General features: G+C 45.0%; 1 long non-coding RNA gene across 1 annotated transcript; it reads right to left on the bottom strand.

Annotated features, from left to right (window-relative positions):
• Positions 1 to 6,794: 6,794 nt before the first annotated feature.
• Positions 6,795 to 8,809, bottom strand: LOC136555370 (uncharacterized). The gene is made up of 2 exons (XR_010783478.1): positions 8,726 to 8,809; positions 6,795 to 8,290 (listed from the first exon to the last, which is right to left on the bottom strand). It is a non-coding gene; the product is annotated as an uncharacterized lncRNA (long non-coding RNA).
• Between the last annotated feature and the right edge of the window lie 6,776 nt (positions 8,810 to 15,585).

Below are 15,585 nucleotides of genomic sequence, written 5' to 3'. Positions count from 1 at the left end.
CAATTTTATGGATGAATTCCAGATTGTTCTATCAAACATCAGGAAAAAAATCTAGGGAATTGGGAAGCAGACCAGTAAATAAAATTTTGATAATCAATCCTTTGCTTAGGATTGAAAACAGGAAAAAGAAGAAAGAATACACAAAAATGCCCTAAAGCAGGTAAACGTGAACAATCAACTGAAGCATAACCTAAAAGAGCAGAGGATTATGGACCACTGCCCTCCCCCCCACCCTGTTTAATTTGCAGAAGTGAAAAATTAACAGGCAGTGGCCTCTTTTCCCTACAGAGGCCACATTTAATTGTACTTACACTAAGAGACCATTATTTTGTCTAAGTAGCTTTCTGCTCTTTCAACCAGAGGGCTCTTAGGACTCTGGCTCTACATGTGCCCTGCAAAGCTGCAGCAGAAGCAAATGGATGGAGATTCTGGGGGAGAGGGCAGGAGTGGCCACTCCCAGGGAAGGGAGTAATATGAGAGATGAGAGGGGCTGGAAATTCACTGTGCTCCCTCTTATTACAAATGCTGGGAAGTGATCCATGCTAGCAGTATTTTTTCTTCATAATTTATGTGCTATGCCATGGTGCTTTGCTACAGTGGGATCCAAACTATTCTAAGTATTTTTAATTAACAAGGACCCATAAAGGAAGAATTATATATCCATGCAAGAAAATAGGACAGCAGGGAGGTTCTCATGTGAGCCAGGGCTCTACAGAAAATGTTGCCAATAAGGCATAAGGCTGCCTGTATCTGCACTTACAGAGTGCTGTAAATACTTTGGGTGAGTTAAATAATGTAAATTTGAAGGAAAATTGAAAGTAGAGAATTAAATACACTGGAGAAGTGCCATAGAAAAACATATGCTCACCAAAAATGAAGGCTGTGTGACAAAGTCCTCAGATCCTAATTTTTTTCTGGCTAAATTACACCTGAGCTGTTGACTAATGTGACTCCCAATGAAATTCAGGTTTGACTAATCTATTCCTTAATACCTGCTTGTTGTAGGCAAAAATAAAGCATTATACATATCAAAACCAAATATTTTTTCCTAAATTAGAGTATTTTACTAAAAACTTAAGTGAATTTGCCATGGAAGTGGGCCATCAAGATCTGGCTGTGCTGAGGTACAGAGCTGGCTTGGCTTTTTTGCTATGCAAGTTATTTCTGTAGATATACCCTGCCTGTAAGATTTGCTAAACTAGAAGTGCAAAAACAGTTGTAGGAGTTATCTGAGAAGGGGACAGCAGGATTTAAAACAAAAAGCTTGTGTTTTACTTTGCTTGTAAGGTAAAAGCAAAGGGAAATTTCAGGGTAATGTGTATTATATATACTTTATGACAACTAAAATAAAAGGGAAGATACTTTTTTACATCTGGAAAGAATAATCTTCTTGATTCAGATGCTAAATAAAATGATAATAATTCCTCCTTCAAAGATGGAGTACATAAATAAGTTATACAGAAATACTGATTTTGTTGTGCAGTACATTCATAAATATTAGATAAAAAAGGAATCACAGTTACAGAAAGCAACTTACAAAAGCTGTTGCAGTCTTTTGGGTTTTCCTTTTATTAAAATAAATTAGTAGTCTTTCTTAGATTTTTAAAACCAATTTCTATCCAGAAGTTAAACGTATTTATTTAAATGGATAGCATAGATTTCCAAAGAAAGAAAGGCCCAACATTACTGTCAGATTTATGAAGAAAGTTCCTTATTTTTATTTTAGTAGATTAAAAAAATATATTTTGAATAAAGCACAGTTTATGTTGATTTACTTAATCATAGTTTGCATGGTATAAAAAAATTGGTCTCTAGAAAAGAGTCTGTTTTGGCAGGAACTGAAAGTTTTCACTGATGGCTTAAAAAAATATCACAAGGTTACATTCTCAGGAACATTTAAAAATATCTTTTACATGTAGCAATAAGAAAGTGTTCAAAGCTTGATCATTTAAAGAGAACTAATAGTGTTGTCTTATACATCAAGAGTTCTATTATCATTATAGTACAAGGAGTCCATATTTGTTGTCTTATATATCAAGACTTCTCTTATCATTATGGTGCAAGGATTTTCATATTGCCAGAGTTTCATACCTCCTCGACATTTCTTGTAGGCAACTCCTCTAAGCACTGACTATTCCTGGTCCTTGCAGTAACCACCCTCTGACTCCAGATCCCACCAATCCACTCTTTTATACAAAAGTTCTTATTGGCTACAGGTGTGGCCTGTTAAGATCAGGCCTGCTTCTAATTTTTAGTAATTGGTCCAGCTGCAACTCTTTAGGGGATAAGATTACATTCTATACCACCTTCATTTACCCATACTGTATCCCCCTACATAATAGAAATCCATTTTGTTCGGACTGGTTATCTGAAAGGACAAGACTGAACAAGACTTTCATGCCCCTTTTTTAAAAAAAAGAACAAAGTAATATCCTGAAGTGTTGATTGAGCTGTGCGCTCTCAGTTCTCCTTGGCTTTAAAGGTGCCCTATTCTTTGTCTGCAGTGTGTGATATGGGAAGTGACTTCTCCTTTCTTAAACCTGTGTAAAGATCTTTGGGACTGATTTGATTTTATTTGATTTAGGGAATTTGAGAACAGGAAATTTCTGGCACTTCCACTGTCCTTATCTTGCATCGTGATTATTAGCAAAGGGCACTACAGAACCACTTCGTGTTGAGGAAACTCTTTGCAAAGGCCAGTCATTTTGGGTGGCATAGACAAGATCTCAAACCAGTTAATTAGTTCCATGAATGAACAAAGTTAGTGGGGAGGGCAGACTTTGCTTCTTCTACGTTTCCACAGATTTACCAGGAGCTACATAAAACATCCTGGCTTCTGAAGTAGGAAATCATATTTATTCCTAGGTGGGGGTTACGAGTCTTCATAAGGAGACAAACAGTTCCTTTTCTCACAAAACCTTTCAGCTAGCAATAGAAATGAAATAGACCTTAGCATTTAAAGTGAGAACTTCTTTAGCCCTTAGTTATTCTCTTTACACATATATTTTAAACCCAGTTCTAGTGTAGACATGCATTTCATAACTAGTTCTGACCATAGGAAATAACTTTGTCTGACATTGTGGATATGAAAACCACATTTCACAGCTTACCTTCTCTTCTGTCTCCTGCCAGTCAGTAGGAGCCCTCATGGGCCAGTCTGGTGGGACAGTGGGCAGGAACACCTCTGCTGCTTATAGCCTCTGGTGAAGCCAGCTTTATTTAGAGAAGTACCAAAGCCTAATGTACCCTTTACTCAGCACTGCTGATGCCACACCTGGAGAACTGTGAAGGCCAATGGCATCCTGGCCTGCATCAGCAAGTGTGGCCAGAAGGACCAGGACAGTGGTGATCCCCCTGTACTTGGTACTGCTGAGGCCACACCCCAAATCCAGTGCTCAGTTCTGGATCCCTCACTACAAGAAGGACATTGAGGTGCTGGAGTGAACCCAGAGAAAGGAAATGGAGCTTGGGAAGGGTCTGGAGCAGAATTCTGAGAAGGGAGATAAGGGTGTTTAGTCTGCAGAAGAGGAGTCTCAGGGGAGCCCTCACGCTCTCTAAAACTACCTGAGAGGAGATTGTAGCCAGGTAGGGGTTGGTCTCTTCTCCCAGGTAATAAATGACAAGACAAGAGGAAATTGCCTCAAGTTGAGCCAGGGGAGGTTGAGATTGGATAATTAGGAAAAATATGTTTGCTGAAAGGGTTGTCAAGCTGTGGACCATGCTGTGTGGGTAAGTGGTGGTGTCACCATCCGTAGGGGCACGCATAACCCATATACAACCCATTTGCTTTTGCAGTTTAGACGTGGCACTTGGGGACATGGTCTAGTGGTGGGCTCGGCAGTGCTGGGTTACCACCTTTAACTCCTGAGGGTCCTTTCTAAGCTGCAGGACTCCGCGGCTCAGTGCGCGAATCCCAGCGCGGGGGCCGGCATCAGGCGCGCTCCCAGGCCGTGCCGCAGTGCATCCTTTGTGCCACCAGGCGGCGGCAGCGAGCGCCGCTCTGCCCCCCCCCCCCGCTCCCCGCCGGGCGGGTGGGCGCTGCTGCGGTGCCGCGCTCCGGGCACCAGGCGGCGCCAGCGAGCGCTCGGCGGACGGCGCTGGGCGGGAGCGGCACCGGTGATCCGCAGCCTCTGGATCGCCCTGCGCTCACCGCATCCTGGTGGTCCGCAGCCTCTGGATCGCCCTGCGCTCACCGCATCCTGGTGGTCCGCAGCCTCTGGATCGCCCTGCGTTCACCGCATCCTGGTGGTCCGCAGCCTCTGGATCGCCCTGCGCTCACCGCATCCTGGTGGTCCGCAGCCTCTGGATCGCCCTGCGCTCACCGCATCCTGGTGATCCGCAGCCTCTGGATCGCCCTGCGCTCACCGCATCCTGGTGATCCGCAGCCTCTGGATCGCCCTGCGCTCACCGCATCCTGGTGATCCGCAGCCTCTGGATCGCCCTGCGCTCACCGCATCCTGGTGATCCGCAGCCTCTGGATCGCCCTGCGCTCACCGCATCCTGGTGATCCGCAGCCTCTGGATCGCCCTGCGCTCACCGCATCCTGGTGGTCCGCAGCCTCTGGATCGCCCTGCTCTCACCGCATCCTGGTGGTCCGCAGCCTCTGGATCGCCCTGCGCTCACCGCATCCTGGTGGTCCACAGCCTCTGGATCGCCCTGCGCTCACCGCATCCTGGTGGTCCGCAGCCTCTGGGACTGCCCTGCACTCATCCCGCTGGGACATCTGCGCTACTGTGGAGAACTGACACGGAGAGCTTGTGCCAGCACCCAGCGCGGGAGTTAAATCACAGCTGAGGTTGTTTCATCGCCGCCTCCGGGCAGGAAAAGCTCCCAAGGCCAAGAGAGGAGGGGAAAGGAATGAAGTGCTTTGAGGCACAGGTTTCACGGTGGTCACATAACTCATGTACGCTACAGGTACTATTGCTGGACATCATTATGGGAAATAAATACAAACGTGTACATCCTGGTCTCCGCGGAGGAAATACACTGGGTTTTGTCCCAGTTAACAATCTCCCGATAAAATTTACTCTGAGGCACTGGGGAGACCCTGCAGGAAAGCACCCTCCAAGCTATCCCATTCCTTCAGCAATACAGACTAAGGGTTACAGTGTTGAAGGCAGTTCTTACCTGGCAATTACTCTGAGATACTTAAATCAACTTACTGTTACCATCTTGGTCCCTCTCCCAGTTAAGGAGTTGGGAAACTCCCATTTTTGCTAGAACTTTTTTCCCCATGCACAGATGGAAACACTATGCAGAGGTTTTGCCGTGGAGGAGTTTGCTGAGAGTGGGATATCCTGGGAACCCAGATACCTGAAATACTCCTGCCTGCAGTTGTCACCCTGTGGGTTTCCCTCAGAGACAAAACTGAAGCAGGGAATTTAAAATGTGTTTTCCAATTATTGGTTCCTGTGACACTGTGCAGACAACCCCTATGAGTGCTGCTGATGGGGCAAACCACAACCCTGGCAAGACACAGGATACAACAGCAAAGATCTCATCTGTCACCCGCAGGCTGCAGAGTCTCAGCAGGACTTGGCTGGGACTCGTGCTTCGTGCTCTTCATCTTCATGGAGCTGGCACTCACAGTGTCTTTTCAAGGAAAGGGAAATACTCACTAATATGAATCAGTGCAGTAGGAATTGCAATGCTGCTTCTTTAACTGGCATGAGGGTCATGTTACGTGATTTATTTCTGTACCAGAGGCCAAGGTTATATTTAATGTGCCCTTTGTATGCTTGCTGGGATTGAGGCAGGCAGATGAGCAGACACAGGTCTCAGAAGAACTGCTGAATTCAGAGCTGGTCCTGATGATGAGCAGCAGGACACAAAAGCAATTTTGCCAGTATTTACAGATATATTGCATTTCCAATGGAGCAGGTGATTACTGCCCTGTGCAGATATGGACACAAGGGAATAACTCTGTGGGGAGACAGATTTTTGCCCATGTCATGATTTGGGGAAAGGGCATTAGAATAACTTTGGAGCTCACCTGCCATGTCACCTCCAGCTTTTGCTGTTGCCCAAGATGTCTATGAGCATTTTGGTAGGAAGGGACATGGTGAAAAGCCACTGTGGTCCTGCATTTGTAATTCTGTGTCATGGTTTAATCCCAGCCAGCACTTCAGTCCCACAAAGCACTCAGTTGCTCCTCTTCCCTGGTTAAAGGGGGAGAGAATCATAAAAGTGAGAAAACTCATGGGTTAAGAGAAAGTTTAATAGGTAAAGCAAAAGCTCAACACACAAGCAAAGGGAAAGTAGGAATTCAGTCACTACTTCCCATGGGAAGTGTTCAGCCACCCCAAGGAGAGCAGGTGACTTGGGAAGACAAACACCATCACTCTGAATGTGCTTCCCTTCTGCCTTTTCCCCTCACCTTCACATGCTGAGCATGACTCCGTATGTTATGGGATATCCCTCGGGTCACTTGGGTTGGCTGTCCTGGCTGTGTCCCCTCCCAGCTCCCTGTGCACCCCCAGCCCTCACTGCTGGGGTGGGATGAGAGGCAGAAAAGACCTTGGCTCTGTATAAGCCCTGTCAGCAATAACAAAAACATCCCTGTGTTATAAACACTATTTCCAGCACAAATCCAAAACACAATTCATGCCAGCTACTAGGAGAAAAGTAACTCTACCCCCAGCCAAAACCAGCACAGACTGGTTCTGTGAGAGAGCCCAGTTATTAAAAAGGAGGCACAAGGAGGTCCCCTAACCACAATGTCCTCCTAACCAATCATTTTCCTTTAGCACCCAAGAGAGACACAATCAAAAGTCCACATCTTCACCCAGCAAGGCTGCAAGTAAAACCAAATGGGTTTTATTTATTTACCTCAAAATCTCCACAGAATTATACTCATTCCAGATAAACACCTATACAGCATGAGAGACAGGTTTTCTGACAGGTGGGTATCAGTTACAGGTGCACAAACCAGCTGACAGGTGTCAGGCAATTAAACCTTTATCAAGGTATAATTCAAAACACCAGGTTACAAATCACTGTCATCAAACATTGCTGGAGGTTATGTTTGCCTGATTCTTTTCTACACCTTACTAACCATTAACTTTCTGGAATATGCTCTTTTAGATTTGGCAGAGAGTAACACAGAACTTGAATTCAGGTATATCGATGAGTCTTAAAATACTGGAAAGAACGTTGTGAACATTTGTTAAAGCTGCTTGTGCCTTCATTTATTGGCTGTTACATTAACTTGAACCCGTGTCATGTTTTGGAGAAGTATGCACAGATATGAAGCTGTCAGATGTGTCACAGCTAATTGTGTTGGACTCCAAAGAGCCTGAGGGTCTGTCCTGTCAGCTGGTTTGTGCACCTGTAACTGATACCCACCTGACCAACTTATACATGTTGGGAAGGTGCCCAGAGAGGAGCTGGGGCATCTGCCAGGTCACTGATTTCTGACTGTCGCACGCTGAGGTCTGTGAAATTTGACTTTGATGTGCTACACAATTACTTAAATGCATTACCTGCCCTTTGAGGCAAACAAATCAAATTTGCTGCTGCTGTACACTGTGTTGTACTGGGCACTGTGCCTTTTCTTTATTCCAGCCTTACACCATCAAAGCTGTCATTGAAAGAAGATGTAAAATGGAAGGCAAAAAACTGTCTGCATTAAGTGACATTTTACTGTATAGGTCATGCTGGATGGAGTCCTGTTTATCTCCTCTCTGTTGCTCATAGTCATATCTTTTAGAAAGGAGAATATTTTGCATGGTTTTATCAAACATTTTGAACGTAGTTCATGCAAAGATCAAGTGTTCCTATGTGGTCAATAAGTGATAAGCCATGTTTAAAATACATCAGTTAAAAGACAATCTAAAAGTGCTGCTTTTCCGAAGGATCACGCAGAATTCAGAACATGCTGAACTCAGAAACAGGTACATCATGACTGCTGTGGGAAGTGGAGGCCAAGGAAAAAAGTGACAAGGTGCCTGTTGAGACAAGGAGGTATAAATCTTGCAGGAACAACAGCCAACTCCACTCACCTTTCACAGGATATTAATGCTGACCCTAAGACCTGGCCTTGACTCCCCTGAAATGAAGAGAACCAGGGCCTGTGTCTCTCCATGTCTCCTCTGTGCCAGAGTGCTGCATTTCAGCCCCTGCAGAGGTACCTTGCAGAACAGCTGGGTTTCCTCCTCAGCTTACAGGCACTGTGTGTGGAAAGGATCCTCCACTTCAGCTCTGCAGTTTGGGCTCAGATTTGGGCAGCATTTTGGAAAAGATGCACTCTAGCATCTCATTGGCTGTTCACACTGTGATTTAGGGTTAACAGCTGTTAAGAGAGAAGCAGCACGTACATGTTTTTGTTTGTCACAAGGACATTTAAAACCAGACCTCGTAAATCTGCAAACAACAGTGGTGTTGGCAACACACTGTGCTCTGTGCAAGGGAGAACTCTGGCCAACCAAAGCTGGAGCATGATGATCACAGGGAGGAAGGGAATGGGGCCAGGGAAGGGAGAGATTCAATAATTAGATGCGCTCTCACAAAGCATTTTGGCTGGTTCTGTGCTACAGGAAAAACCTCTTTCTTTGCGGCACCAAGCATAAAACATGTTTTCACTTATTTCAATACACTGGAAAAACAGTCATTTCTCAGTGGTGTAGAAAAAGATGAGAACTTAAATACAGACTGGGAGCAATCTGAAACCCAAAGTGAGAGAGAGGAACAAAATCGTGCACGGATGCAACTGCACAAAGTGACTCACCTGAAAGGCAAAAGGCTGACCAGCTCACAAAGTCTCAAGGAGCAGAGACCAAAGGCATATGGAGTCAGGACCCATAAGAACCTGTGAGGGAACACTTCTGTTTACTGAGGTTTTCCCATCTGATGGGATAACCATACGTGTTTTCATTTAGGACAGCTGGGCCAGGCTTGCCCAGGGTTAGAACACAGTAGGTGACTGAAACAGGATGTGCCTACCTGCTCAAATTACCATTCCCTTAACTGGGTGAAAAAAACAGGTAGGCTCTGCCACCCTCTGTCACAGTAAAGGCAAGAATTAAGGCCATACTTCATTTTTGTTTTCATCAATATTTACTATCATTTCTTTCAAAGCAATTCTTTTAAACATAGCCTTCTGGATGACCCTCCACCTGGTTTTGGAAACATTCAAATAACATTCCTAAAGATCATCCCAGGCAGTTAATCCTGCACAGGTGGATTAAGAACAGTGTGACATTTAACAGTGTAACTATCATACCTCCACCCTGTGAACAAAGCTAAATGCAAATATTACTTCTTTCTTCTCCCTGTATTGAGTTGTTCTGAGAACTAAGCAGGTATTTCCCTGAAATGCTGACAATAAAATTTGTGTTATTCAATCAGCACAAATGTAGAGTTTTGGAATAATCAGAAATGGAAGAAGATGTCAGCAGCAGATATTCTGCAAGTGCAGAATCACAGCACCCCAGATTGCCAGTGTCTGTAATAGGCCTTTACAAAATGTAGATGGCAAAGCAGCTCAGATCACACACAGAGAAGGTTTCTACATGATATTCTCATGTCAAACCCAAAGATTACACACAGCTGAAGCTTCCATTCAATGCTGGACATGATTTTGAATGCATCCATCTTCTTGTGGACACAGTGCTGTCCATGCTAAGTCAAAATTTGGAGGATTCTCTGAAATTTCCATATACTATGGGTCAGGACCTGCAACTTCCCAGGGTCACTTGTAAACACAAGATTTCATGAAATTGTTTGCATTTCAAAATGATGCTTGAGGATTTCATTTTGCATGTGGGCTCTGGTTTTTCTGGTTTTATATAAACATGTAATTTAATTTGAATATTGCTTCTATTTTGGTCTTACAGAAGGGGCATGGATTTACAACACTGAATGCTTATTATCCTATTCTTAATTGCTTTTAAGATAAAGCAGTAACCCTTTCCATAACAGCAGGCAGTGATTGGAGTAACAACTGGTAAGTAAAGCTGAGTAATAAAAAGGCACAGGAAATAAAAACTGCTAGTAAGTACAATAATACCACAGGCTGGGTCACACATGAGCTGTCTTCTGTATGATTTCTACTTTGAGGAATTTGCGCTGATTTCTGCCCTCAAACCCATGAATACAAAGAAGCAACTGCTTTCAGAAAGCACTCTCTTTTTCTGTGTCAGTTCTAGAAACTCTTGAGAGTTCCAGAAAGAAAAATATGGCAAAGCAAGAAGCTACTCCTACACATCAGGCTTACCTAAAGAAACAAGTATGAGAATCTCTTAAAAAATGCTTGTCAGCAATTACCTCACTTCACCTGCCCTATTTTCCAAGTTTGCCTCCAGAGAGCCCAGAACTGCTGGGGCATCTGATGAAGCTCCCACGGGGCTGATGACAAACACCAGGCAAGTGCCCTCCATTCAGATTACTGTAGCACATTTCCCCTGAGCAGCATTTGTTTTCTTGAAGATGCTCAGCTCAGTTTGCTAAAGCTGCCTTAAATCCCAGATATCCATAGCAAATAAGGAAGCCAATCCAAATCAGAATTAATACATAACTGGAAAGCTTTGGAGAAAAGCAGGAGATATTCTTTATGTTAATGATGCCTCCAGGATTCTCCATCATTAATGGCTTTACATTCTTATTGATCATAAACGCTGAATGTGGGGTTGAAGGATAAATTATGTGATGCCCCAGACAGTTGAGATGTAAAACATAAATTAAAAGAATGCAGGTTGTGCAGCTAAGAGCTGTGCTTGCTTTCTCTTTCAATGGGGAACCACAAGTCACAAGAATTGTGTTGTGGTGGTGGGTGAAGCGTAGACAAATGAGAAATAAACGCCCCATTCCTCAGGGCTGTTGGATAACACAGCCAATGTGAGCATGGACAGCTCCTCCACCCCTCTGGAAGCCTATGCCAGCTCAGAGGTGTGTCCTTGCTTGTCTGGAAAAAAGCCTGGCAGGCAGCAAGCTTCCCTCTGAGCTCCGGGCTGTTGGGCAGTCAGGAACTGCGCATGACCCAGCAGTGCTGGAAACGAGTGCCTTTAATATTGCAAGGCTGATCCGAGTCCAGCAGGATACTTAATAGCATGGATTGATCGCTAAAGAAGAGTGGTTGCCAAGGAAACCACTTAAAAGCCTGCTTTAAAATATTTGCTACATATTCAAAAGCCACAATCATTTCCTGCTGTCAAATTACAACAGCTCTTCAAAAATAATTTGGAATATTCTTTAATCATCAAGGCAGAAATAGCCACGTGGTTCTTCTCAGCAGGCAGATGACTGAATTCTGATCCATAATATTATCTTTGTAAAACCAAAGCTGTGATACTGAAACAAAGTCGGCTGTGCTGCTGTGCAACCATCCCAAAAATCAGATCTTTCAATTTCATATACAAATAATACAAAGTTATCATGCATGGCATACTCATATTTTGAAGCATCACAACTTCTAACTTATGATACTTCCTAATAGAATAATACAATCATTTAGGTTGGAAAAGTTCAAGGAGAAATTCAATTTACACAGCTTACATGTTGTAATTGGAGAATGCCAAAGGCACAATGTGAGGGGCTAGGAACACTCTGTTCTAACTCACTTTTCCCTGCATTAAGACGACATCTTCTTCACAAGGGGCACAAAAAGCTCAGCCAAACCTTTTTTTTGTCTGTTTCCAAATAAACTGCTTGAATACTCCAAAGCCATTTAAGTCAGGATAAACAATTCAACCATTTTCTTTTACTTTAGGAAACTCAGTGTGTTGGGTTAGTTAACTTTCTCGTAGTTATCCTCAGCACTGTGGTTTGTATTAGTAGCTGGAGTGGTGTTGAAAACACAGCAGTGGTTTGGCTACTGCTTAGCAGTGCTGGTACTGCTCACTGAGGAGGGGGAGTGACAGTGGCTTCACTAGGTGGCTGCTCAGGTCAACCCACCACACCAGGGATCACCAAGGAATGAAAGCTGACTTCCATTTTAATGACAACAGCCAATCCTCTAGGCATGCTCTTGATCTGACTTTCCCAGCACAGTGTTTCGGTGCAGGAGTTTATTTTCCATCTTCACCAGGACAGAATCAAGCCATGTCATCTGAATTGAGAGGAATCCAGTGGGAACAGATGTACATCTGACTCCCACCTTCCTTGCAAGTGAGAACTGGTTCAGAGCCTGAAGTTTGATCTGGGCAGTCCTGGGAATGTGCTTAAGCTATACCACAGCCCTTCTGTTTCAGAATGCCTTCTGTCTCTGTGTAAACCACGAGTCCCAAATGAAGTAGAAACTTATTGAGTAGGATAACCAGAGGAAGACTACCATATCCCAAAGTCTGAGCACAGAAGGTTTGCACATCACCCATAAGAGCATAGAGTATGAGCTTGAGAATTAAGTGCTGCACATCATTTGAGCAGTGTCAAAACCAATATTTTTTATTTCTTGTTTCTAAACAGAATGCCTATTAGCCTGCTTAGTCATGTTCCAGCGTTAACACTGTGATTATTTATACAAGGGCAATACCTGGCAACAGTTTCAAAAAGCACATTTCCCTGGAAGTAAAGAGCTGCTTATTACCCACAGCCTGAGGACTGTGTGCAGCCCTTGTCAGCATGGAGAAGCATGGCTGCTCCACCAGGGCTGGGGATAAGGGAGATGGTGAGGCAGGCAGGAACCTCCCTGACAGCTCCATGGCACCTAAGGAGTGCCAGGCCAGCTGGGGACAGCAGCAGGGCATCAGCTGCAGTCCAGGGACCACCAGGCCTGACCACAGAGACTAGCCAGATTTGAGGTCAAGACAGAGGATCTGTCAGCCAGGGAAGCAGAGGATCAGTGAGGTACCAGGCCAGGAATGGGCACACCGCATGGCTAAGGCAAGGGTCTGAACTTAAATTTGGCTGATCCAAGGCAAAGAGATCCCCAATAAGCTTTCCTGCTGCTCTTTTCTCATCACCAATGTCCACGCTGAGAGCTGGAGTATCCAGAGCTGTCCACGAGCTGCTGAGAGGCAGTCAAGTGGTCATGGCAGGGGTGACACAGTAGCTCACCTGATTTTGAAGGGTTGCCTTTGAAAAGTGCTGTGAGAAATTATAGCTGTTGCCAGTTATTTGAATGTTGATGTTAAAACAGTGGCCACTTCACTGTAGACACAGGTTGTTTTCTGGTCTCTTCTGACCTGCTAGGAGACCTAGATTGTACAGGCAGATAATTAGCCAGAAGTGTACCATAAGGAAAAAAAATTCTCTTGTGAAGACAGAAAGCATGGTGTAAGAGTAAATTCTCCAACTTTTAACATCATGTGCTTGTGAAATGGTGCTCAGAATCAGCTTGCCCTGCATTTATCTCAACTTGGTCTGAGATATGATACATGGATATTACAATGGACATTTCTTTTCCCCCCACCCAGAATTCCAGCTGCTGTTTGTTAAGCTACAATGCTGGGCAGGACAGCACATAGAAAACCAACCTGCCCCTGCCCCCAGGAGCTTGGTTTGTTTTCCAGTCACACAAGACAGTCCCAGATTAAGGATTTAGAATTTGAAGATGGAAGCTTGCAGGAAAGATGAGTGAAAAAGGGAAGAAGAAGCAGGAGAGAAATAATCAGAAAAATATGTGCAAATCATTAATAAAAAGGAGAAAAAACAAAGTAGAATAGGAGGCAAGGGAGGGAAAGTTCAGGAACAAGACAAAGCAGCAAAAACAGAGGCAGTAAGACAGAAGAGAGAGAGAACTTTGCAGGAGCAGAGATTCCTTGTTAGGAGAGCTGGAATCTAGGAATACTTTCCTCATCCTTTAGGGGAAAAAAAAACTTGTGAGGGGAAAGTCCAAATTAACTCTTTGAAGTCAAAACTAAATATTGCAGAGTACAATTTCCTGCCTTTTGTGTTCCTGAATTTTTTTGCCTCCTGTCCTCCAAGTGTTATCAGAGGCCCCTCAAAATACCAAATGCTGCACTGCAGCCCATCCTGCCTGCCCTGTGCCCTGACCTGTTCCTCTGTGTGTTCTTGCCATTGTGCCCTGGCCTTGTCTTTGAGCCTTCTGCCTTCTCACAAAGCTATTCTTATGCTTACTGCCTCAATTTTCCTGCTGTCTCTCCAGATGCCTCCCACTTGCCTTCCAAAGTCTTGTAAAGATAAGAGCAGTTCTACTGCACATAAGGGCTCAACATGAAACATTTATCATTTCCATGCTGGCCTTTCACTGCCAATTCAATGGGGCAGAAATTGTCTCCCAGCACTCGTGCCTCCATGTCATGTAGGACCCTGACACTTCTGAGAAGACCCCACTGGTGCTGCTCTGCAAATGTTTTACAGATAATATGCTGGTTTTGTTCTCAGTAATTCACTGTGATACTCTCCTGTATGAATCCTTTGTGCTCAGGAGAACTGCTGCTCTCTGCCCAATGCCAGGAGAGTTGGCAGGAGAGCTTTGTTTTTCCTGCCTCACTGAGGACAAACGGGAACCAGAGAACAACTTGCAGTGACAGATGACACTGTTGCTATATCCAAAAGACTCACAGGATCAAATTCCATTCTAAATGCTGAGTGGGACACCACACATCTGGAAACCAGAACAATCTGGTATGTGCTTCCATGTTCACCTAACCCCTTCTTCTACAGGTAGAGCTGTACAGTGAGAGGTCTGAGAGGTTTTATTGCTGCTTTTCTGACCAGGTTTTGCAGCAACCAGAAACCTCACTCCAATAAAACAAAAGCTTCTTTACCTCGAAAACATATAGGACAAATTTGACAGCAACCTCCTTAAACTCCTATGGAAATTGCATTGGCTCTAACTTTTCTCTCAGGTGCCTGTTTTTGAGTACTCTGGTCTCCAGCAGACAGCACGAAATGGAATGGACAGTGTGTTTCAAGGCTTTTGTAATCAGAGCCATCTGATTTGCCAAATTGCGTCAAAGGTCAGAGATCAGCAGTAGCACAGCGTGGAACAAATGATCCCTTTAAAATCCTGATCAGACATGGGGCTCATCAGGAGGCAGCAGGGCTTTGCTCATGGAAACAGCTGCCTTAGAGCAGTGCACACAGCTGTGCTTTAAATCTTTCGGATATTTATTGCATAAGGGCATCACTGCTGCTTCCAGAGGCCTCTTGGGCAGCCTGTGGGCAGCAGCTGAAGGCACAGCCTGGCTGTCCCGGCCCTCGGGCTTCCACCTGCTGAATCCAGGCCTGGAAAGAGGCTGGAGCCAGGTGGGGGTCGGGCTCTTCTCCCAGGCGACCAGCGTCAGGACGAGAGGACACGGCCTAAAGCTGCACCAGGGGAGGGTTAGGCTAGATCTGTGCAGGGCCAGAAGTGTCTCTCCAACCCAATAAATTCCGTGATTCTGTGAAATTAGGGGGGAATTCCATCACAAGAAAGGGTGATTAGACATTGGAATGGGCTGCCCAGGGAGGTGATGGAGTCACCCTCTCTGGATGTGTTTAAGAAAAGACTGGATGTGGTTGGACTCAATGACCTCTGCGGTCTTTTCCAGCCTAAGCGATTCTGTGATTCTGTGAGACCGGGAGCTGTGCAGGGTCACCCGCAGGGTCACCCCGGCCACGGCCACTGCCGTGTCCCTGCTCCCGGCGCGGCCCCAGGCCCGTGTGAGGGGGGCGGGCCGGGGGCGGTGGGGGAGGCTCGGCCGG

Source organism: Molothrus aeneus, chromosome 4 (assembly GCF_037042795.1).
Source record: "Molothrus aeneus isolate 106 chromosome 4, BPBGC_Maene_1.0, whole genome shotgun sequence".
Lineage (NCBI taxonomy): Eukaryota > Metazoa > Chordata > Aves > Passeriformes > Icteridae > Molothrus > Molothrus aeneus.
Note: the sequence above shows the minus strand (reverse complement) of the source record. Positions and strands in the feature narration are given on the sequence as shown.